Raw genomic sequence first — 24,705 nt, 5'->3', positions numbered from 1 at the left:
TTTCCTTTTGTGGGGGACTGTACTACCCACACACTTATTACTTATATACACTTACTCTGAGATTACTGTACCCCAGAAAAGGGGGATTCACTGGGATAGATCATTTTCAGAATGAGTATATATTTCTCATAATTGCCATGTCTCCAGCATGCAGTGGAAACCCAATATAAAATATCCCTTTTTTCTGCAAAAGCTAATGGTAACCATTCTCCGAGTTTGTGCACCTTTGAGGCTAGAATACAAAAGTCATGAGAAGGAAGGGTATAAGTCACTGTATGGGGTGCAGGGAGTTTATTACCACTGAAACAAGCACTTGCTTTCTCATTAATTCAGTGTCATATAAGAGTGAAGTAATGTTCGTTTTATTTTTTTATGTAGCTTATTTAAGACATGATTTATTTACTGGATGCGATGCTGTGTTGAGCTATTTGTTATGCTTCCATTACAGAACTACATCCTATGCATAGCTACAAATGATTACACAGTCATGGCAAACAGCAAAACATAAGGCAGAAAGCAATTCTGCAGGGGGGGGGGTAATGCACTAACTAGGGGCCAGATAATCCAGAAATGACAATTGGCCTTGGAGCTGGATAAGCCAGATGGGAATGGTGGGAGTGACAAAAGGAGGTGACATGCTGTTACTGCAATACTGACAACTGATAGTGGCCAGGTGGAGCAATGAATAGCACATGTGCTGGTGACATGTACTTGGTCTGCCAAACAATGTAGCACTGTACTTTGATTCAATACCTGTAGTGAACAGCAAACACACCACTGAGCTAACACTGCAGGCCCTGGCTCAGCACCATGTACATCAAGCCACCAGGGAGAGGGATTGAGACTACAAGAATGATGATCTCTCCACTGGCTAGCTCTTATTCTCCTGATGTGCTGAATGACCATTGGATGGGAAAACAAATAGCATGATCTGAGTGTGAAGGGGACTAATGGTGACAGGTACAGGCTGGAAGCGTACATTAAAAATCACAAGATAGAATATATATATTTGCACAGCTTAAATACTTACTCCATTTATTTACCTAATGTCCTTTATACTGTACATTATTCAGCTACTTAACTGTCATTTTTTTTCACCATGCTAGGCTGTTAAGATATATGGTACCTACTACACTAGCTGCCGACCATCTCCTAGCTGAATAGGTTCGAGACTATGACCTCCTTGAGGCTTTGAGTCTGACATAAAGTCAACCAAGTTTAGAAGGCATGATCTGCCTTGACAAACTGTCTTTATTTATGAGGTCCATTATGATCCTTTCCATGGCCCATCAGGTCCCATGGATGCTGTGTTTTTGCTTTGTTTGCACTGAACCTTTTGTTGTAGAGTTTGTTTATGGCTGGGGTGTATGATGGTGTTTGGTGATACATTTATTGGTTAATTGCACCTGGATGGTCTCCGATGCATCATCTGCTGCCACCAGTCTTGGTGTGTGTGTCTTGATGAATATGGAATACCCCCTCCTTTCTTGGTATTTGGATTTGTTTTGGGGCCGCAAACGATGATATAAGAGGTAAACCTGAGTGCTGGGGTGCATCCCAGGCAGACAGACATTGATCCCTTTGAATGACACCAAAGTTTAAGCCAATTGTTAAAGCTGATCATTATCCTCTCTGTATTGTGGCATCATTCTTGGTGAAGGTAGGATGCTAATATCTTCAAAAAGCAGCTGATGCCATAGCACTTCCCATTTTTATTCTGATCAACAGATCCATCTCAGAAGGATCCATCCCAGTAATATGGAAAATATCACGATATACCTCTCCGTAAAGGAGGAAGTTCCACAGAATTATCTAACTTTAGACCTATAGCCATTCTTTCACCACTAGCTAAAATCATGGAAAGATGCATACACAAACAAATCATGCACTTTCTTATTCAAAACAGAAAGCTCGCCGACTCTCAGCACAGCTTTAGGCCATTCCACAGTACCACCACGGCTCTTCTATCTTTCTCTAATGTCATCAATCTTCATTGTAACAACAACAAACTATCTTCAGCACTCTTCCTAGATCTCTCAAAAGCTTTCGATATGGTCAACCATCAGCTACTGCTCAATACCCTACAAACCATTGGTTTAGAACAACATGCAATACAATGGTTTCACTCCTACCTAAACAATAGACAGCAGTTTGTCTTATGGCAGAGAAAGCTGTCATCCCAACTTCCTCTAACCCTAGGTGTCCCACATGGGTCCATATTAGGTCCCCTTCTTTTCTCTATTGTTATCAATGATCTGCACACCACCATCCAAGGAGCCAGCTGTATCCAATATGCAGATGACTCAACGCTAATATGCTCCGCATCCTCTCCTACACAACTTCTAACCCTCACCCTGACCACTTTCAGCATGGTAGAAACATGGCTAGCTAATCACCGCCTGCTTCTAAATCCTAACAAAACCAAGCTACTACTTTTCTTCCCTAACCGTAGAATTTCTCCTTCTTCCTTCAACATCCAATTTAGCAATGACACCATTATCTCCCCTGATGATCATACAAAGCTTCTAGGCATAATAATAGACAATAACCTTAAATTTGATAAACATGTCAATCACACTATTAAGTCCGTCAAAAAAAAACTTGGCTCCCTGTACAGAGCCAAACCTTTCCTCACTCCCCTGGCTAGGGTAGCTATTGCAAGATCACACCTCCTCTCTACCCTTATGTATGCCTCCCCTGTACTCACCAACCTAACCAAAACTGATCTCAACAAATTATCAGGATGTTACAATCATATAGCCAGATTTGCTACAGGCATGGCTTTTAGGACCCACCATTGCCAGAACCTCAAACATTGCGATGGCTAGAGTATCCTACCCTTCTACAGTTCAACAAGCTTATAGTAGCACATAAAATACTCCATCAACCTGATAACACCCCTGCCCTCAAAAATATTCTCACCCTTCATAGTGCCCCCAGGCCATTACGCTCAGCTGATAAACTAATGATACTGACCCAAAAATCCAACAACTCTGCAGGCGATGCTATATTTGCCAACTCAACCGATAAAATCTGGAATCTACTCCCTACTACCATTACCAAGGAAACCTCACTACCCCTATTTAAAAGAGAACTCAAAAAATACCTCACATCTCATTGGCTGTGCTCTTGTTCTAAACCTGACTAACAACTTCACTAATGTATGTCTTGCTACCCAATCTGCTGTTTAGCCAAGTATCTATACCACATAGCATTTGAATGTCTAAGCACTGTGAATTATGAGATCTGATTGTATTCTATGTTCACATTTTCTGATATGTCTTTGCCAATCAGATGTAAGTCTGCACATTGTGTATATTGATATCTGCCTGTATTCTTTGTCTATATTTTTCTAAACATGTCTGCCTGAGTTTATCACTCAGTGATGTATGTACTGTCTCTTTTTTGGTATGTGGAGCTTTTCTCCCCAGGCCTCCGCTGAAAATAGACATATATCCAGTCGGACTATCCCGGTCAATAAATATAAAATAAATAAATAAATAAATAAAAAATAAAAATAAATGCTAAAGTCTGACCAGAAATAAAAAAATTAACTGCATCAAAAAGCGACGTATAGTCACTGTATGCTTTAAACTTTATTTTTTTTTCACATTTTTTTCATAAAATATTTTGATCTTCTGAATGGACTCCACCTTTATTTCTTATTGTTTAGCCGATGCTTTACCCATGATATCGCTTCTAGACTCACTCCAGTATTGTTTCATTGTTTCTCTAGCCTTTCATGAGATATTGTGTTAAATGCCTAGCTGCTGTGTATTTAGGCTACATCTACCTTTCCTTTTTGAGCTAATGTTCTGATTAATCTGACAAATTGCTATACTGAGTCTATGTGTCAAGGCTTTACTGTTGTGAATCCACGTTGTCTTCAGCCTTATATCCCATAAGCTTTGACAAATCTTAAGATTCATTCCTTCAGAGCTGATTCCTTAAGGTTGTCTGACTGAGCTGTAGTTGTGTTTATAATTAAGGCCATATCAACTGAGTAGTTTTCAGCCTCTCTTTCTTTTATTTCTGTGAATGTGGGTCATTTCTGGTTTATTTTAGTCTATAGTAATGTAGCCAGTCAATGGCTACTTGACAGATAATGTTCAAGAGAATGAAAGTCACCTTGATTGAGCTGGGGTGGATGCTGGATAATATCCCTTCCTTTCTCACTCTCTACAGTGCAGTGATCTTGGTTTGATTATATTAAATAATAGCATACTCAAGGTTTTCCCAGGCGTGTGGGATATGGGTAGCTGTGGGGTTATGAAAGCTTTTGTCTCCAAAAGAAAAATGATTTTTGAATTCTGCTTCAAGCTGTGTGTTTCTGTTCAGAAGTAAAAGATGATAAAAAGTTAGGCAATTTGATATCCTAGATCCATTTTTGTCAAAAATCTTTTTGAATGTCCTTAGTAGCCTTGATTAAACAAGTCTTTTCCATTGTCCTACTAATTTAATTTCTCCTGTCTCTCAATTCTGGTCTTAGCATCCCACATAACTGTATAAGGGGGTGTTCCCTTTCCAGGGAGTACTTTTTTCTGTCAGCATCTTCATTTGTGTCTTGGCTGCGGCCCATCTTCATACTTAACAACTTACATTTTTGAATTCAACTCCTCACTACTTTCCCTGTGTTGGTTAGCAGGTAGACCACAATGTCATTTACATCAAAGCCATGCAGGCGCATCCTTCTATATGCATGAACCCTGGATACAGGACCTGCATGATCCTTGGCAGGCTTAGTGTCTCCACAAGTCCCTGTTACAGAGGAGCTCCATTATCTGGCTCTTAACCAGGAAGAGCTCATGCGTCAGAATTCTAACCAACTCTTCCCAGGGTGGATGAGCAGACACAGACTTCTCACTCTGATCCTTCCTTAATGGCTCCCACAGATCCTGAGCTCATTAATCAACCATTCGCCTATGTGGCTTCAGTCAGGGCTTTAAAACCTTCTGCCATTGATCCAGAGAGTTATCAAGAACCTTACCGTCATACCATGCTTTATTAAAATAATATTGGAATACTATTTCTTTTAATTCCTTAAGAATTTTTTGAAGAACCCAATCAGTCCAACTTGCCTTTTGCACCTTCAGTTTATCAAGCGTATCTAGAGCCCTTTATCCTGAGAAAGGAAGTGGATCAACTCCTTTTCTAGGCAGCACTAGTGAATGTTTTTTTTAAACATATCGCTTCTCTGACCAATTTTTCTTTTTGCCATCTTTTTTTTTCTGACAATTCTCCATCCATTTTTGGTGTCCTCATCCTTTTCTTTTATTCTCATTGTCTCATTATGTATATATAAAAATTGCATCTTTTGTCTTTTTATGATTTATTTATTTATTTTTTTTTAATATTATCCATTTGCACAGATCTCAGGCAGGCAGGGTCCATTTAATGTCCAGAACCACCAATGTGATAGTGTTCAATCTCGCCGTTTGTTCTTACACATGGGTTCGGAGCCGATCCTCGGCTCCGTGCCGGCCTCTTGCAAGCTCTGCATCGAGAAGAAGCTCGAGACAATCTAATACCCACAATCCCCCTCTGCCTTTACCTCAGATCTAGTTTGCCGCTGCTGCATACGCATCGTTGGGAGCTGGCTCGAGAGTTTCTAAGCTAAGATATAACTTTTTTGTTGTATTTTATTAAGGATTCTAGTCTAGTTGATATTATCAGTGTTAACAAGTGTGATTGTGTTGTGGTTCCGTTAATTCCTTGGTACCGTTAACCTTATTTATCGGTATTTTGTATCGGGCCTACACCCTTCATATCTTACCATATTGAGACAAATTTTTACCGGATTTGACAATTACTCGATTGTGACTAACTTTTTTCGGATTTGACTGTGTTTTTCTGGAGTTGTCTTTTATTCTACAATGTCTGAGAAGGCAAAATCTGGTTTCAAGCGTTGTCAGTGTGGCCAGAAAATGTCGGTCACTGACAACCATAGTTCCTACTGCCTTGGCCCTCTCCACTTACAAGAGGATTGCTCCATCTGTCACTCTTTTAGTGGGAGGGTCATGACAGATAGACGAGGAAACTGATGGACAGAGGTCTATTGAAACCGGCTTTCCAAGAGGCTTTGGATGCTTCTGACCAGGCATCAAGTCCTCTAAGGAATCAAGACGCCGGAGCCTAAGTCATCGGCTCCGAGCTCTTCTTCAAAGGTTAGATCACCGGTTCCACAGACTTCGGGCCGAGTGTTCAACTGGTATCGGTTCCTGAGCCTCGAGTCTTGGAACCGTGATGGAGCTCCCTCCTTCGCCATATTGAGGTCGGCTCCGTTCTTCCTCCAAACTTTCGGATGTCGATGTGGATCGCGTGGTGCAGAAGTTGTTGGAGCATTCGCCCTCTCTAAACTTATTTCGGTTTCCACCCAGTTGGTGTCGAAACTTGAAGGCCTTCCTGTATCTCCATCCATTCCTCCTCCGAGACCGATTCAGTCTTTGGAGCCGGAAGAGGCTGATCTACTGATTGTGGAGCCCTCGGTCCAGAACCGTCTTTTCTCGGTCTGTTCCGAGTCTCGGAGCCGACGGTCTGTTCTTGGTTCGGGGCCAGAGTCGAACCGACGTGTCGGTTCCGACTCTCCTCGCCTCGGCACGGATCGATTCGCCCGTCCTCGGGTCGATGCCTTCGTGCCCGTGCGGGGATCTTCCCATTTCTTCGAACCGGAGACTCTTCGATGCGGGACCACCTGATGAGGAAGGTGTTGTCTACCCAGACAACCACATCAGTGGAAGCAGTTTCTCCTCCCATAAAGGGCCTTTGTCTTCATCTGCACCCACGGCCACATCCAAGCGTGGGCACCAGTGCCTCAGCCACCCCTGGAGGGTGCCCCTCTTCCTCGAGGCTTCTTCGGATGCTCCCCGAAGAAGTCCCTAGGAAGAGATTGTGTAAGAGGAGACACTTGGATTCTCCACAGGAATCCTTGACATCTGATACTGACTTAGATGAGTCAGAGGGTCCCCTAATTCACCTTCAGAAGATGTCTCTTTTCAGACATTTTGGAGATCCTGAAACAGAGAGGTGACTGGCAGTCCCCCTTCTGAGGATGAGTCAGTTCTGCTGAAGGCATTTGGTGCTCGCCCTTCCTCCTCCTGGGTCACTCTGCCCTTCACGAACTAATGGAACTTATTGCTCGAGGGCGTGGAGACTCCTGACACAGTGGAACCTGTTCCAAGAAAACCGAACAAGTACATCACAGCACCTCAGGATAACTCCTACCTTACAAAAGGAGTTCCAGTAGACGCTATGGTGGTGGCTGCAGCCACGAAAAAGGAGATGTCGGAGTCTTCTTCGTCTGTCCATCTGCCTAATAAAGATTCTAGGACGATGGATAGATATGGGAAGCGCATTTTAGTTCAGCGGCTTTTTCCATGCGGTCCCTGAACTATTTGACCCATTTTACACGTCTGCAGAGGGATCTAGTCAAAGAGTTGGGAGATACCCTCCAGGGTGCTACAGATGCAGCTGCCTCAGAGAAAGTGACAGCGCAATACCCTAACATCGATTGTTAACTCGTCCATGAGGCTGATTTAAGGTTCGAGTAGGGCAGCAGCTTCAGTGATTGCTCTTCGTAGACAATCCTGGATGCGCCTATGCTCCTTTGAAGCCTTCAAGTCTTCCTTTACCCCATTTGACGGTGCCACTCTTTTTGGCCCCAAGGTAAAGGAGACCCTTACCCGTGTGAACAAGAGGGAAAGACTCTGTCTGCTGTCGGAGTCCGTTTTTCCACCCCAACCAGACCGCCCAAAGGGCAACGTGGTGGAAAATGTGGTTTCAAACCCCAAGGGTCTTTCTCAGGCACACAGGGTGATGCCCCTCTAGAGGCAGAGGAGGGGCAGAGGTGGGAAGACGCCCCTGGCGGCAGAGGGGTCCGCAACATCAAGGTGACAGGGAAACACCCTGGTAAACCTTTCCAGCACTCCTGAGAGGAGGCCTGACTGTCCTGCTCTGGAGGCAGTCGGGTCGCTTAGCTTTATACCCTCAGGCCTGGCAAGATATAACTACAGACAAGTGGGTAAAAGCGTAGTTACCAGAGGTTACTCCATACCCTTCCTATCCTATCCCATTCCAAAGAAAAGACTCCCAGATGTACCGCCCCATCTAGAGCCAGCAGCTTTAGAAATTTCAAAGCTGCTAGAAAAGAGTCATCCAGCCAGTCCCAGCGGACCAGCAAGGATTCGGGACTTACTCAAAGTTCTTTTAGTTCCAAAGAAAACAGGGGGGAGGCCCATTCTAGACCTAAGCTACCTCAATACTTTCGCCAAGAAAGAAAAGTTCCGAATGGTCACGCTTCAATCGATCCTTCCATTCTTACAGAAGGACGAGTGGATGTGCTCAATAGATCTGGAGGATGCATACTACCACATCAAAATGGCCAGGGCATCCAGAGATCATTTGCGCTTCGGCTGGGAGCCAGTCACTTTCAATTTCGAGCCCTGCCCTTTGGTCTGACCTCAGCCCCCAGGGTCTTCACCAAATGTATGGCAGTGGTAGCGTCTCACTTGAGACATCAGGATTCCAGGTGTTTCCGTATCTGGACGACTGGCTCCTTCGGCCACCACCCGGCCAACTACTGCAGGCCAGAGACTATGTTCTTCAACTGTGTGTTCACCTAGGGATCTCCGTAAATTTGGAAAATCCTTACTTCAGCCATCACAAAATATCTTGTTCATAGGAGCAGAGTTAGACACACGTCAATTAATTCTGAGGCTTCCCCAGAAAGGATATTAGCACTGCAGACTCACATCGTCTTCTACTCTTGTCAAGGAAATCTCCTGCAAAACTAGTACTGAAGGTGTTGGGCCTCATGTCAGCCTCCCTATTGCAATTCCCTGGGAAGGCTGCACATGAGAGTCCTACAATGGCTACTGTTTGCTCAATGGTCATTTCAACAACTACCTCTAACACACGAGATTCTTATAACAAAGACTTGCAAAACAGATCTAAACTGGTGGCTTCAAGCGTGCAACCTTTCCAGGGAGGCCGTTTGTGCTACCACGCCCACAGTTACGGTGACCACGGACGCTTCCCTGATAGGGTGGGGGCATCTTTCAGGGACAGACAGTCCAAGGCGAATGGACCAATTTGGAGTACAATCTGCACATCAATGTTCTAGAGTTGAGGGCAGTGTTTCTAGCGTTGCAACACTTTGCTCCCCTTCTTCCTCTAGGGACTATTGCAGTTCAGACGGACAACATGTCGGTAGTCTGGTACATAAACAAACAAGGGGAACCAAGTCCTATCAACTATGCAGAGACGCCATGAGAATTTGGCAGTGGAGAGTCCACGGTCGCTTTCTAATAGCAACGCACATCCCGGGTCATCCAACGTCATAGCCGACAGGCTGAGCAGAGCAATTCTGTTACCGCACGAGTGGTCTCTAAACAGTCAGTGGCGAAAAGGATTTTTCGCGTGGGGCCAGCCTTCCACCTGTTTGTCTCCAATGAATGCCAAATGCAGGAGCTACTTTGCCCTATTACCCCTCCAGGGAAGTCCCCAGGGCTGGTTTACGATTGGCCCCGGGACTCCTATACGCATTTCCCCCATTTCCTCTGATATCGAAGTTTCTCCAGAAAGCCAGGAACCTACACAGGACGATAATCCTCATTGCTCCATTCTGGCCTCATCAAATTTGGTTTCCTTCCTGAAAATACACTGCATTCGGGGACCCTGGATTCTGGACCCAGAGCCAGATCTATTGACTCACTCGTCAGGGGTTCCCCATCCCGCGCTCCTGTCACTCCATCTAGCAGCTTGGCTGCTCCAATTCCCAACTTAGCCAGGTCTGATCTTTTGTCACCAGCAGTCCAGGATATATTAGTGGCTTCGCATAAAGCTTCCACTACTAAAACATATACTAGCAAATGGAAAGCGTTTGTATTCTGGTGAATACACACCATGTGGATCCTTTATAGCTCCTTTGAATAAGATATTAGAGTTCTTAACAGACTTATTTCATCAGGGTGCTTCTCCTGCTACTCTAAGAGTTCAATTGGCTGCCATTTCAATTTCCATGTGGAAGAATGTGGAGCTCCTATTATGGCTCACAGACTTTGTAAAGCCTTTTTAAAAGGAGTTTTCATATTAGACCACTGGTCAGATCTCCTACGTCACCTTGGAGTCTAAACTTGTTGCTATCTAAATTAATGTTGCCCCTTTGAACCTGCCTCTTCTTGCCCATTAAAAGTTTTGTCCTGGAAAACTCTCTTTCTGGTAGCCATTACTTCTGCTAGACGTGTCTGAACTTCAGGTTCTCTCCATCAAGCACCCTTATTTGATCTTTCACTCTGACAGAGTTTCTCTTGAACCAATTCATCCTTCCTCCCTAAAGTATGTTCTATTAACAATATTAATCAGTCCATTGAATTACCCACTTTCTTCAAAAACCACTCCAACAAAATGGAGTATATGTTACACAAATTGGATGTTCACAGACAGCTAAGGTTTTATTTGGATAGAACAAAAGATCACAGGAAAACAGATCAACTCTTTGTGGCTTTTGCTGATAGCAGGAAAGGACTTGCAGTTACCAAAAGAACTCTTTCTAAATGGTTAACGGATTGTATAATCTATGTCTACGATTCTGCAAATCAACCCCTTTTACACAAACCCAAAGGACATTCCACAAGGTCAATATCTACGTCTTTGGCTCATGCAGCTCGCCTACCTCTGGATGCTATTTGTGCGGCTGCTACCTGGTCTAAGCCACATACATTTATTTCTCATTATAAAGTAGACAAGGTTTCTAGGGACAGGGCAACCTTTGGTTCCACTGTGCTCAAGAACGTCCTCCCGTGAGTTCCTCAGGATCAAGGAGCTAGGACGCTACCCATGTAAGAACAAACGGCGAGATTGAACACTATCACATATAGAAGTTATGTCCTTACCATAACGTTCCATGTGGAGTGTTCATCTCGCCTTTGTTCTTACAGTCCCACCCTCCCACCCTTAGGAAGAACATTCTTTGATGCCTGGCCAGAAGCATTTTTGCTACTGTTATTATTCTGTGTACATAGTTGGTTTACATATATTTTTATATGTGTCTGTTTATATATGTATAGGTGTATAGCATGAATGTGCTATTATGTAGATTGGTTTGCTTGCAAACTAGATCTGAGGTAAAGGCAGAGGGGGGTTGTGGGTATTAGATTGTCTCGAGCTTCTTCGATGCAGAGCTTGCACGGAGCCGAGGATCGGCTCCGAACCCATGTGTAAGAACAAAGGCGAGATGAACACTCCACATGGAACGTTATGGTAAGGACATAACTTCTATTTTCATTCAGTTAAGTATGAGAGATTTGAAATTGACTGTCAGCTTATTCTCATGCTGTGAATGGAACTGTAGATCTGATGATGTTAATCCTCGTTCATTCCTTATGCATGGGTATCGGTTCCGACCTCGGAACTGAGCCGGCCATTTTCCAAGCTCGCGTCAGCCACAAACTCTCGAGCTAAACTCTTACCCATAATTCCCCTCTCCCTGTTACCTCAGATTTCGTTTGCCGCGTCACAGTTAGGTCATGTCAGGCTACTTCTCTTGAGCTAAGTACACATTTTTGATCTTTTCAAAAATTTGACTAAACTTTTTGAGGAAAAAAAGTAGTTATTAATTATCTCTTACCTTATCGCCCCTAGCAACTACTCCTTGTGCTCTTATTTTGTTTTTTTCTTTCTCTTACCAACGAGGTATTTCTTTCCCTTTACCATCGTTGGTAAATCTTTCTGGGCCTTACCTTCGGGTAATTCCTTTTTGGTAACCCTTCTTTCCCTTTCTTTACTATGACAGATAAAAAAGGCAGTCCAGGTTTTAAAAGATGCATGGAATGTGGCCATAAATTGCCTGTCTCTGATGCACATTCTTTATGTGTTTATTGTTTGGGTGTGCCTCATTTAACAGTTGACCTGCCTTGCGGGATTTGTAAGAATTTCACTAATAGCACTCTCATTGAAAGAAAGAATAAATTGATTTTAAAGGGGCTACTTAAATCTTCCTTTTCAGAGGTTATTTCTGGGACGGAGGTCTCATCCCTTCCAAGCTCCCACAAGAAAAGGAGTGATAATTATAAAAAATCTAAGTCTCTTCCATCCTCTCCGGCTGGAGGCCCTATGGAACCGAGACCAAAAAAACCTAAGCTTTCCACTACGGATTTGGCCTCTTCGGCACCGATGATTTCGGAGCCTAGTTATTCAGTTTTGAGACCATCGGCGCCATCTACTTTTTTGGCACTGAGTAGTCTGAACTGAGGGGCTCCTCAGTTCAGACTCCTTCATCAGCACTGACAGTACAGTCCATGCAGTTTTTGTCACAGCCGATAGGTGTGTCGACGCCAGTCTCCCTCTCAGTTCAGACCATCAGTTCGGTGCCGACTACTTGCTCGGCACTGACCATTCCCTTTCTGTTGCAGACTCTCTCGACACTGCCAGTTACCACTTCGTTACCGACCTCGTGGGTGCAGACATTACCTTCGGCACCGATGATTCCCTCGGGGCACACTACTGTTATTCAGGCCATGCCAACTCCTCTTTTTGCTGTACAGACTCCCACCGTTGTGGGCACCGAACTTGTTCCGACTTTGGATAGACCCGATTCTCCTTCAGCTATGTCTGTGAGATCCACTAGAAGCCTCTCTGACCACGATGTGCTGTGTCTTGTGGATCAGTTGCTTCTGGCTAGAGGTATTCTTCCTCCCAGGACCTGTACTTCCTCAGGAGGTGACCATTCTTCATCAGAGCCCCCGTCACTGTCTTGGAAGCCCCTTACTATAACACAGTCTTCACCTGTGGTTCCCCTTTTGGTTCTCACTAAGGAGCCTCAGATGCCTTTGTGGCAGGATTCTCTTGCCACTACCCAGGATGCTAACTGTGGTGCCCCTTCTTTGGCTTTCTGCAGCCATCCAGGGAATCTGAGTCGGGAGAAGACTATTGCATCAGCTGATGTTTCTATACTATCAGTGCCTCCGCTTTTTACATAAGAACACCGGGCATGAGAGCCTCTGGACTTAGCCCCACAGGAGGCCCCTATTGAGCTGTCTTCCCCAGTTCCTCCCTCTGAGGAAGTTTATTGGAAGTCTTCGTGTAAGAGGAAATACGTGGACTCCACTGAGGAGTCCCTCACTGAAGACACAGACTTGGATGATGGGAAAGGGTCCTCTGGGTCACCCTCTGAGGTATCCTTCGGAGATATCCTAGAAATCCTAAAACAGATAGGTGATTGCCAGCCCACTAACCCAACCTCTGAAGACTCTGTGTTCCTACAGGCCTTTCATGCCCAGCCCCCTACCTCCTGGGTTACTCCACCTGTCAACGAACTGGTCTGGCTCATCGTGCAGCATGCATGGAAGGCTCCTGACACAGTTGAGGCCATTCCCCGGAGGCCAAATAAAATTTTGTCCCCTCCTGAGAGCGACCCCCCATTGGTCCAAAGGTCTTCCGGTAGATGCCTTGGTGGTGGCGGCCGCAACTAAAAAGGACCTGGCAGATGAAGAAAGCCAGACTGTTCATCCACCCAACAGAGAGTCTCAGGCTCTGGACAGAATAGGGAAGCATACCTTTGCATCAGGGACCTTTGCAGTCAGAGCTCTGAAATACATGGCACATTTTACCAGGCTTCAAAGATACTTAATCTCTGAGCTCTCTGAAACTTTGGCTAGTGCTGTGTCTGATGAGGTCCATGACAAAGTGGCCCCACAATTAGCCACCATTGAATCTATTTCTAACTCCTCCATGCATCTCATTTCTCATGCATCAGAAGGAGCAGCTAGAGCAGCGGGTGCAGGTGTTGTTCTGAGATGACTTGTCTGGATGCGTTTGTGTGATTTCGCGGAACCCTTCAAGGCTTTCTTTATCAAACCTCCAGTTGAAGCCTCTTCGTTGTTTGGTCCCAAAGTTAAAAGCACACTGGCTAGATGTGAACAGGATGATAAGACCCTTTCTGCCATGGGTGTCCGTTACTTTTCCCCTCAACGGGCTTTCTCCAGAAACTAAAAATGTGGGAAGATATGGCACAAAAAAATCTCAGGGCTCTGTCTGTGACACACAGGCCGATTTTTCCCCTAGAGGCAGAGGGGAAAATTTTCAGGGAAGATACCCCTTTTGGGGCAGAAGAGGTCTGCGTAACCAGGATTCCAGGGATTCTTTCACTGGCCAACCCTACCAGCACTCCTGAGGAGTGGCCCAACTGCTTTCCTCTGGAAGTGGTTGGGGATCATTTCTCTTTGTACCCTTCTGCCTGGCTAACTATCACCAGCGATTCTTGGGTACAAAAGATAATAACCAGAGGTTATCATATCCCGTTTGATCTTTATCCTGCCACCTTAAGGAAATTACCAGACATGCCACCCAGTCAAAGGGTACAGGCAGCATTAGAGATTGCAAAGCTGCTAAGCAAAAGAGTCATCCAAACAGTCCCACCAGACCAGATAGGATCCGGATTCTACTCAAGACTATTTTTGGTGCCAAAAAAGAATGGAGACTGGACACCAGTTTTGGATCTCAGTGTGTTAAACAAATTCGTAAAGGTACAGAAATTCTGGATGGTCACTATACAGTCTATCCTCCCACTTTTGGAAAAAGACGATTGGGTGTGCTCTATAGATCTTCAAGACACGTACTACCACATAAAAGTGGACAAACAGTCAAGGAGATTCCTTTGCTTCTGTGCGGGAATCAGTCATTATCAGTTCTGAGTACTGCCCTTCGAACTCTCTACAGTCCCCAGAGTGTTCACAAAGTGCATGGCAGTTGTCACAGCGTTCCTATGACTACAGGGATTCCAGGTTTTTCCATACTTAGACGACTGGCTCATCACTGCCTCCACCAGTAATCTATTAGAAAAAGCCCTGGCTTTCTCTCTTCACACCGCATAAAGGTTAGGCATAACCATAAATTGGCAAAAATCCAATCTCACCCCATCTCAATCCACCGAGTTCATAGGGGTCCTTCTGATCACAAACAACTGCAGAGCATCCATTCTGGAGCACAGAATTCAAAGATTGAGACAACAGTTGATTCCAGTCCTCTCAAAGGAGAAATCTTCATCTCACTCGGTTCTACAGCTGTTGGGTCCCATGGCAGCCTCCATTACAATTGTTCCCCTGGCCAGGTTTCACATGAGGCTTCTACAGTAGTTACTACACACTCAGTGGTACTCTTTTCAGCTCCCTCCTTCAGCCGGGATTCAGATAACTCACAGGTGCAAGCAGGACTTAAATTGGTGGTTGTCTTGGAATCCACTTCAGTAATCCTGTACCTTCTCCCCCCAACAGCCCATGGCCACAGTGACCACGAACACCTCCCTGAGGGGGTGGGGGGCCTATTTCAGGGAAAGATTGTCCAAGGTACGTGGTCCGAAATGGAGGCCCATCTGCATATAAATGTTCTGGAGTTGAGGGCTGTGCTTCTAGCATTGCAAACATTTCATCCCCCATCTGGGACCATTGCGATTCAATCAGACAACATGGCAGTGGTCTGGTACATCAACAAGCAAAGCGGAATGAAGTCTTATCCCCTTTGCCGGGAGGCCATGAGATTATGGCAATGGGCGAGGGCTACCAACCGCTTTCTTCTAGCAACGCACATTCCTGGGAGTCACAACATGATAGCAGACAGACTCAGCAGGTGCATTCTTCAGCCTCACGAGTGGCCCTGAATCCCTTGATAGCGGCAGAGATTTTCAACAGCTGGGATCTTCCTTGCTGCGACCTGTTTGCTTCCCCAACCAACTACAAATGCAGCAATTTTTTTGACCTGATTCCCCCTCGGGGATAGTCACCCAGGGACGCACTATTCCACGATTGGCCATCGGGTCTACTTTATGCATTTCCTCCTCTTCCCCTCATTCCCCAGGTCCTGAAGAAAACCCGCTGGTTGAAGAGCAAATTAATCCTCATAGTGCCATTTTGGCCTCGTCAGATTTGGTTCCCCTTCCTGTGGCCTCACCTGCTAGATCAACCATAGACTCTCGATCCAACCCCAGACTTGATCTCCCATCCGCAGAACCTGATTCACCCCAACCTAAACAGCCTAAAGCTCACAGCTTGGCTCCTCCACTTCCAGTGATTGCCAGGCAGAATGATCTATCCTTACCTGTATGTGACATTTTCATTGCATCTCATAAGCCGTCTACGAGAAATACATACCTCAGCAAGTGGAAGAGGTTTACTATCTTGCTAAAAGAAAAACAGACAGATTCTTTCTCAGCACCAATGCCGTAGTGCTAGAATATCTGTCTGATTTATTCCAGTCTGGTCTTTCTGCTTCCACAATCAGAGTTCACTTGGCCGCCATTTCTAATTTCCACAATGGGGTCCAGGATTCTTCTCTCATGTCTCACAAATTATGCAGGACCTTCATAAAAGGCATTTTTCATCTAAAACCTCCCTTTAGAGAAACCACTCAACCATGGGATTTGGCTTTAGTCTTACAAGCTTTGACAGCATCACCCTTCGAACCAGCTTCTTTTTGCAACTTCAAATATTTGTCCTGGAAGACTTTATTCTTAGTTGCTATTACTTGTGCCAGACATATCTCCAAACTTCAAGCCTTGTGCATCAAGAAGCCATATCTGACCTTTCATAAGGACAGAGTGTCATTGAGAACTAATCCTACCTTTTTGCCCAAAGTGATTTGTGACATGTCCATTAACCAAACCATTGAATTGCCAGTTTTCTTTTTCGATCATTCAAACACAGGAAAGTATTGTCTACATACCCTAGACATTCACAGACAACTTTGTTTTACTTGGATAGAACTAAAGTTTCTCGCAAGTCAGATCAGCTTTGTTTGGCCTTTTCTGGACCTAGATTAGGATGTGCTGTTTCCAAGGTCACGTTGGCTAAGTGGTTGAAAGACTGCATGACCTTTATTTACAGCAAGCATAATGTTCAGTTAACTACCACTGTCAAGGCTCATTCTAGCATCAGTAGCAACCTCAGCTGCTTTCTATGCTAGATCTTCTTTACATGACATTTGTGCAGCTGCTACATGGGCTAGACCAAATACCTTCTTCAGCCATTACAAATTAGATCTGGCTTCCAGGGGAAGAGCATCATTTGGCTCTATGGTGCTCAGGAATGTCCTTCCATGAGGGCCTCCCAAGAAATAAGGTAGCTGGGGACTCTATCCCTTGCGTAAGGAATGAACGAGGATTAACATCATCAGAAAAAGAAGTTATGTCTTACCATAATGTTCCATCTGTGATGTTGATCCTTGTTCAGTCATTGCGACCCTGCCTCCATCCCCCTCCTGAGGCTTTATAGTGGATCTCACCTTCCGATTCAGATAGATCAGTTGACCAGAGGTAGCCTCTACCTTCTTTTGACTTGCAAACTCAATCTGAGGTAACAGGGAGAGGGGGAATTATGGGTGAGAGTTTAGCTTGAGAGTTTGTGGCTGACGCGAGCTTGGAAAATGGCTGGCTCGGTTCCGAGGTCGGAACCGATACCCATGTGTAATGACTGAACGAGGATAAACATCACAGATGGAACATTATGGTAAGACATAACTTCTTTTTCCCTAGCTCCCCATGATACCCCCATGCAGTATCTTGAGGTAAGCAGAACATAAATACATTTCCACATTTGTTTTTTCTTTGGAAATGCTTGGAATTAGTATGTTGAGGACTCAGGCAGAATACTGTTAAGCAAGGCTTCTTCTAGATATCAGCCCTGCTGTGTAGCTACAACCTACATTTTCTCACTGGGAAGTCAGACCTAACCTTCAGCTGCTTATTCCGATCCTACCCAAACAGCTTTATGACTCCAGGAACATGAAGCAGTCCTGGATCACCACCTGAGGGATATATTGCTTTTTCAATAGTAAGTGGCTATTTTGTTTTTGTTTTCTTGCTCTTTTTTTTTTTCCTCTTGAGGCAATGGATTATTGTTTCCTGTGCTTGAGGTTTTCTGAATGCTTTATGTGTTTACATTTGTTTTAATTAGTGAAATATTACATATTTTTCCTTGCTTTCATTTTACTTCCTATTGCCGTTTTTGTCCTTATTTTCAAAACCTTGTCATTTCAGGACCCAAAGATTTTTGTCCTTTTTCTTGCATTTGCTAATTAACTTCTGCACATAGGGTCACTGATTCTGTGATGGTGTCTCTGATGTATTTTTTCTCAAGCTTTGCCCATTTTGTCAGAGTACATCTTCCTGAAGTCCATAATCTTCAGTTATGATTGGTTACAGCCTGTATTTAAAATGAAGAACTAAGCTTTATGGTTGCCACTTTTTTCTGAAATGGCACTTGGCTTCTAAGTCTCATTCCTCTCTCTTTTCCTGTTTGAGAATGCCATATCTAAGATTATTATTTCTCAAGAAGATTTCAGTATTAGACATATGGAGATATGAAACAGTCTTGTTGTAGGGAGTCGAGAATAAGCATGCTGTTAGATGTGACTGCTGTCAGGGTATTCCTGTTTAAATCTGGCATGCTGACTATTTGTGCTTTAAGCAGCACCAGCTAACAGCCCTTGATGCCTAAATCCTTTACTTGGAATGTGTGCTAAATTTTTTTCCCTTTTTTCTTATTGTTTTGGTAAAATACGTTTTTCAAAACATACTTCAAAGAAATGCTATTATCTTAGAACCAGAACTACTGCATCAAATTAGAACGCCAATTTTCAGAGGAAGCTATGCTTACCACAGTATTGATTTAGAAATGTCAAACTTAACCCTGATTTTATGCTTCTTTTTGAGTAGAAAAAAATTGCTTTGCCTTTTAGACCCACAGAATCAGCAACAATCGTTCACCTAGTTGTCATCTCTCTGATGATGACCTGGAGGTTATCCTTTTTCACTTAATTATGAATTGATTTACAGAAATATGTATTTTTTATTTTAATTTTAGTAGTATTTGCAAACAGCATTCAGAAGTTCTTAAATGGCTACATCTAGATATTGGGTATAACTCACAGCTTTTTCATCTTCCTGATAGGTCTGAAATGATACTTTGCAGTAGCATATAGCATATACCATTGTCAGTATATTCATACAGATGCACAAATATTGATAATACTCATAGCTACTGGTATAAACATCATGTTCATATTTGGCCTCAAAAGACACCATGGAGTACCACCACTGTATTAGCGATTCATAAAGATATGCAAATATTGCTAAAGCTCAGTAGATGTTGCTGTAAACAATTAGTTTAACAGGACTGGCTGGGGAAGGAAAAGGAGAATGAAAAGTTTACACCTGGTGTAAGGACACCTGGTTGTATTAACTTTTCTCCCCAGCTTCTTGTCCCGGTCCCCTTCATTAAACACATCACATCATATGACGTTTGATGACCTTTATTAAACTTTCATAAACATAACTTTGTTAATCAATATTTATTAATTACAACTGACACATAGTATAGCTGATATTAATCACAGCATAAACATTTATGTAATGTTAACTAGAACTGAGTGACCCAGTAAGCAGCATCCATACCTCTACTCACTTACTTTACTTATGAAGCAGTGTCCTATCACTCACTTCATTTGTAATTTATTGAATTACACATCCAACCAAATGAGCAGCATCCTTACCTCAGCTTGCTTATTTTACTTATCAAGCAGTGTCCAACTGCTCACTTTCCTTTTAGCAAGCTCATGCCAAAATGTGATTACTTACCCAGTTACACTTCCCTAAACCCCTTAAGCCCCTCCCTCCCTTTACCTCATTGGGTCTGTAGTGTATCCTCAAAGAGGTGTTCCATCGAACGGCTCTTTATCGACACTTAATCAGCGAAGTCACTAAACCACGTACGTTCACATCAGCAATTTCTTTCACTGGGAAAGAAATCACTTGGCCATCCCTGTTACTTTGCTGTTTTTTCCACTGTAGTGTGATCTCAGAGTTGGTATATTTAGTTAGGGAGAGTGTGTGTGTGTGGGGGGGGGTGAAGCCCCCCACTTTGTTATGTTTGCAGTGATGTGTTTGTGTTTTGAGGACAAGCGATTTCTTTCCCAGGGAAAGAAATCCCTGTTGTGAACGTTCGTGGTTTAGTGACTTCGCTGATTATGTGCTGATGAAGAGTGGAACACCTCTTCGAGGATTTAATATAGACCCACCTCGTTTCCTCCCATTCATCCCTCATTTCCATTTAACTCTTTCATCCTCTCCACGCTGTTAATTCCCACTACTATATTTATCTAACCCCGACCTGAAGATGTCCCTGGACAAATTAGTTTGTTACCAAACCTCATTTTCTGTCCTTTTGCAAATACAGTTGTGTTATTTTCTTGCATCTTTCCTTCTCATCTTTGCATACTGTCCTGCAGTCTCTATTTTGATACACTTTGTGTCCAGTCCTCCTTTATACTCATATGGTCTTTTGATCTCTTTCGTCATGGAAAGGGCTATACTTCATATTTTAGTAACTCTGTTGAACAACTGAACTGTATCTTATGTTTACATTATTGTAATGGATCTTTTTCCCATGTTTCTTTTACTATTAGTTTCTTCTGCATTGTTTTCCATCAGTGCCATTATTTCAATTAATTTTTAGACTTTGTGCACTCATGCTCATTATATATCTTTTTGCCATTATGAATTTTTATAACTTATCCATATGTATTTTATAATTATTTTTCTGTTAGCCACTTGCCTTTTCCTGTAGGTGATTCTTTTATCTTTGTTTACACTACTAACTTGATGTTTTAATGGGAAACCAGTATTTCTGTGAGGTTTTGTTGTGCCTCACTCACATGGCTAATGTGAATACTTATTAAAACCCTTTATACAGTTATCTAAGATTTTACTTCCCTTCTCAGGCTGACGTAGCCTAGAGTAAAGGTACAGAACAGATGAAAATATATAAAAATATACTTTGCACAAACTGATCCTCATTCTGATGAAAGTAAAATACAGAGTGGTGAGCTTTGGAACAGCCTGTCTGTTGCTGGAGGAGTGGTTTCAGCTCAGAAACTGTAGATGCGAAGTTGTTCTGTCTTGCCGTTCATTTTTACAGATAGGTTTTGAGCCGATCCTCGGCTCCAAGTCAGCGTACTACAAAGCTCGAGGTCTTCAGACAGCTCGAGGCCAAGTCCCTATCCCATGATGCACCTAGAGTTACCTCAGATCTAGTTTTCCGCTGCAATAGATCAGAGGTTCCTCAGCAATAGCTCGGGCCAGTAAAACTTTATTCTAAAAATGTTTCTTATAACTTGTTAATTCCACTTCTTAGCTTTAGCTTCTTTAGCATTATATCTCTTTAGTTTGTATTCCTTGGTGTGCCTTTTTCATATTTAAATATAGCTTTTGGCCTTCGTTTTTCTAAAGGCCTTTAGAATTAGTATAGTTACTGTAGTTATATAGTTACTGTGTGCCTTTGATAACTTTTGATATTTAGAAGTGCTTAGATATAGTTAAAGTGTGTGTGTGTTTAAAGTGACACTTTGTCACAGGATATTTAGCCCATAATTTTTATCAGGGCTTATTTAAATAGTTTTGGGTGTGTCTTTAGTATATTGTTGTAGTTTCACTGATACTCTGCTGTTTGTTATGGCTGACCAGGATAGGGATAAACATCCTAAGTCAGGTTTCAAAAAATGTCCAAAATGTGGACAGAAAATGTCTGTAACAGATAACCATGTTAACTGTGTTTACTGTTTGGGAGCTTTACACCTTCAGGAAAGTTGCTCCATTTGTCATTCTTTCTCTTCTAGGGTCCTTCAGGAGAGAAAGAGAAAGCTAATTGACAGAGGTCTAGTCAAACCGTCTTTTCAGGAAACTTTGAGTGCCCAGGACAGGTCTAGCAAATCTTTAAAGTCTTCCAAGGCTTCTACTTCTTTGGAAGTAAAAAAAATCAAATGGCTCCACAGCCCTCAGAGCCGAGCATCTTGTCCTTTCGGAGCCAGTCCCCAGTACTGGAACCAATATCCAAAGTGCCTAAATCTTCACTCCTGCAATCTGTACCTCCTTCTATCCACTCATCTCAGCATTTTCAGGGAAGAACAGCCCAAGGCACAGGGACCAAACAGGAGACACATCTGCATATCAATGTTCTGGAGATGAGAGCAGTACTTTTAGTGTTGCAGTACTTCCAGGATTCTCTTCCTCTGGGAACAATTGTGATTCAGACAGGCAACATGTCAGTGGTCTGGTACTTGAACAAACAAGGTGGAACCAGGTCCTACCCCTTTGTCCCGAGGCCCTAAGAGTATGGCAATGGGCTACATCCACCCAGCGCTTTCTGTTAGCAATGCACATCCCGGGGAAATCCAACGTGATAACAGACAAGCTGAGCAGAGCAATTTTGTTGGATCATGTAGCCAAGACAGGTATGACCCTATCCTTGAGTAGCATCCTGCCATCACCCAGAATGATACGACAGTACAAGGACAAAATAATTGACTTCAACAATTGGCTAAGCTCCTGGTGTCATTCAAAGGAGATCCAATATCTGTCTGCCTGGGATGACATGATCGACAGACCACGATGCTTTGCCAGAGATGGCCTGCATCTGTCGCCCCTGGGATTCTGGATACTAGCTAAGGCTCTTGCCACACCTATAGAGCCTTTTTTAGGCAAGGTTCAAATGACAAACCCACCACCATAGCAGGTACAAGCAAGCAAAAACTGAGGGTAATACTACTCAGTGCTAGAAGTCTAAACCTCAAAATTCATACACTCAAAGCACTCCTCAGTATGGAGAACATCGACATCTGTGCAGTGACAGAGACTTGGTTCAAGGCTCCAAAGAGCACCCCTGCAGTACCAGGCTATAATTCATACCACAATTTTCTGCCACCTAACCTGGGCCGAAACACTAAAGGAGGAGGAGTGTCCATATTCATTAAGGATATCCACACCTCCAGGCTAGTTGTTCAACATAATGTATCCAGAATTATCCAAGTGCAACTAGCACTGGGCAAGACTGCAATCCAGGTTGTAGCTTGCTACAGATCCCCCACCATGCCCCAGGATATACTGGATAATATTAAGGTACAGCCCAATACCCTAATAATGGGAGATTTCAACTACCCCACCATCAACTGGGAAAACTACTCAAGTACTTACATATTAGCTCAACGCTTTCTGGAATTCATAAATTCCAATGCCCTGGATCAGCTTGTCCATACCCCCACCAGGGGCAGCAATATCCTGGACCAGGTCATTACCAACATGGGTAACTGATGTTCCACGCCAGAGGTCAACTCCTCACTGGTCAGATCTGACCATAAGCTAATCATCCTAGACATCAATATTCCTCCTCCAGCCCCCATTAAGGAAACCACCTTAAAAAACTTCTTCAAAGTCAACTTCATGCTTCTTAAGACAGTAGTGGCAAACTTCACTACACCTGTGCAGACAGATAATAGAGGTACAACTGCTGAATCCTGTACAAATGCACTGTATATACACATACATGAGTGCATGGATCGTGCCATCCCCAACAGAACCAAGATGCTATCCTCCATAAAAAAGGAAGGCAATCTGATGGTCCCCTACCACAAACAAATTCTACAACAGAAGGAAGAAGCTGTTGCAAAAAAGAGTAAAATCCCCTGATTACAGGAACTCCCTGGTCAGCCTCAGTAAGAAGTTGAGATCCCTCATAAAATACTCCAAAACTGGCTACAAAAATAAAATTGCCACTGATTCTAAAGACCACCACAAAGCATTCTACAGCTATGTCAAGAATCTCAAAGGCAACACTCAGATTTGCTCAGAGCTGCTGAACAACAGCACTAGATATACAGAACCAACTGATATTGCCAACATCCTGGCAGATAGGTTCAGTTCAAACTTTACCTCTCCCTCACCCCCTAAAGGGCCCATCCCTATACCGGAAGAATGCATAGCCCCTGTAATCACAGCTGCACAAGTTAAAACTGCACTCTCCAAAGCCAAAAAGACAGCATCCAAGTGACCAGACAACATCCCAGGCTGCGTTCTGTACGAACTACAGAATGAACTGGCACCCCACCTAACTACCATGTTCAATCATAGCTTCACTTCAGGCTTTGTGGCTACAGAATCGCGCACAGCAATGGATATCCCACTCCACAAAGGGGGCGCCACCACAGACCTTGGGAACTACCGCCCCATTAACCTAACGAGCTTGGTCTGCAAGGCCATGGTATCATCATGGAACTTATAAACAAAGACATAGGTAACCTGTAAACACCGGACCCCACCTCAATTCAGGTTTCTAAATGGTATATGTCTCCTAAACCTGATTGACTTCTTTGAAGCAGTCACCAGAGCCATGGACGAGGGTAAGGTGGTGCACACAGCCTATCTTGACCTCGCCAAGGCTTTCAACACCATCCCCCATTCTGGAATTATAGATAAACTCACTAGACTGGGCATAAATCCGTATGCCACAAGATGGATGGCCAACTGGCTCACTGACAGAACCCACACAGTGAAAGTAGCTGATTCCAAATCCAACTTCAAAACAGTGACAAGCAGAGTACCACAAGATAAATTCCTGGGTCCTCTCCTGTTTGGCATCTATTTCTCAGAAGTCCAGGCTAATACAGCAGGCCTTTGGCTAACAAAGTTCGCAGTTGACTGCAAACTCGGAGCCATAATAAAATCACCTAATGATGTGGACATTCTACAAAAGGGCCTCACTGAGACTGATCCATGGTGTCAAAGTCATGGCCTCAAACTCAGTGCCAAAAAGTGTATTGTCATCCCCTTTGGGAAAAACACTGTACCCATGAATTACCACATAGGCGATAGCATACTTAACACCAAAAGTG

The sequence above is a fragment of the Protopterus annectens genome, chromosome 7.part0, assembly GCF_019279795.1.
Source record: "Protopterus annectens isolate FY-2018-M chromosome 7.part0, PAN1.0, whole genome shotgun sequence".
Classification (NCBI taxonomy): domain Eukaryota; kingdom Metazoa; phylum Chordata; order Ceratodontiformes; family Protopteridae; genus Protopterus; species Protopterus annectens.
The sequence above is the reverse complement of the archived record's forward strand: the minus strand, read 5'-3'. Positions refer to the sequence as shown.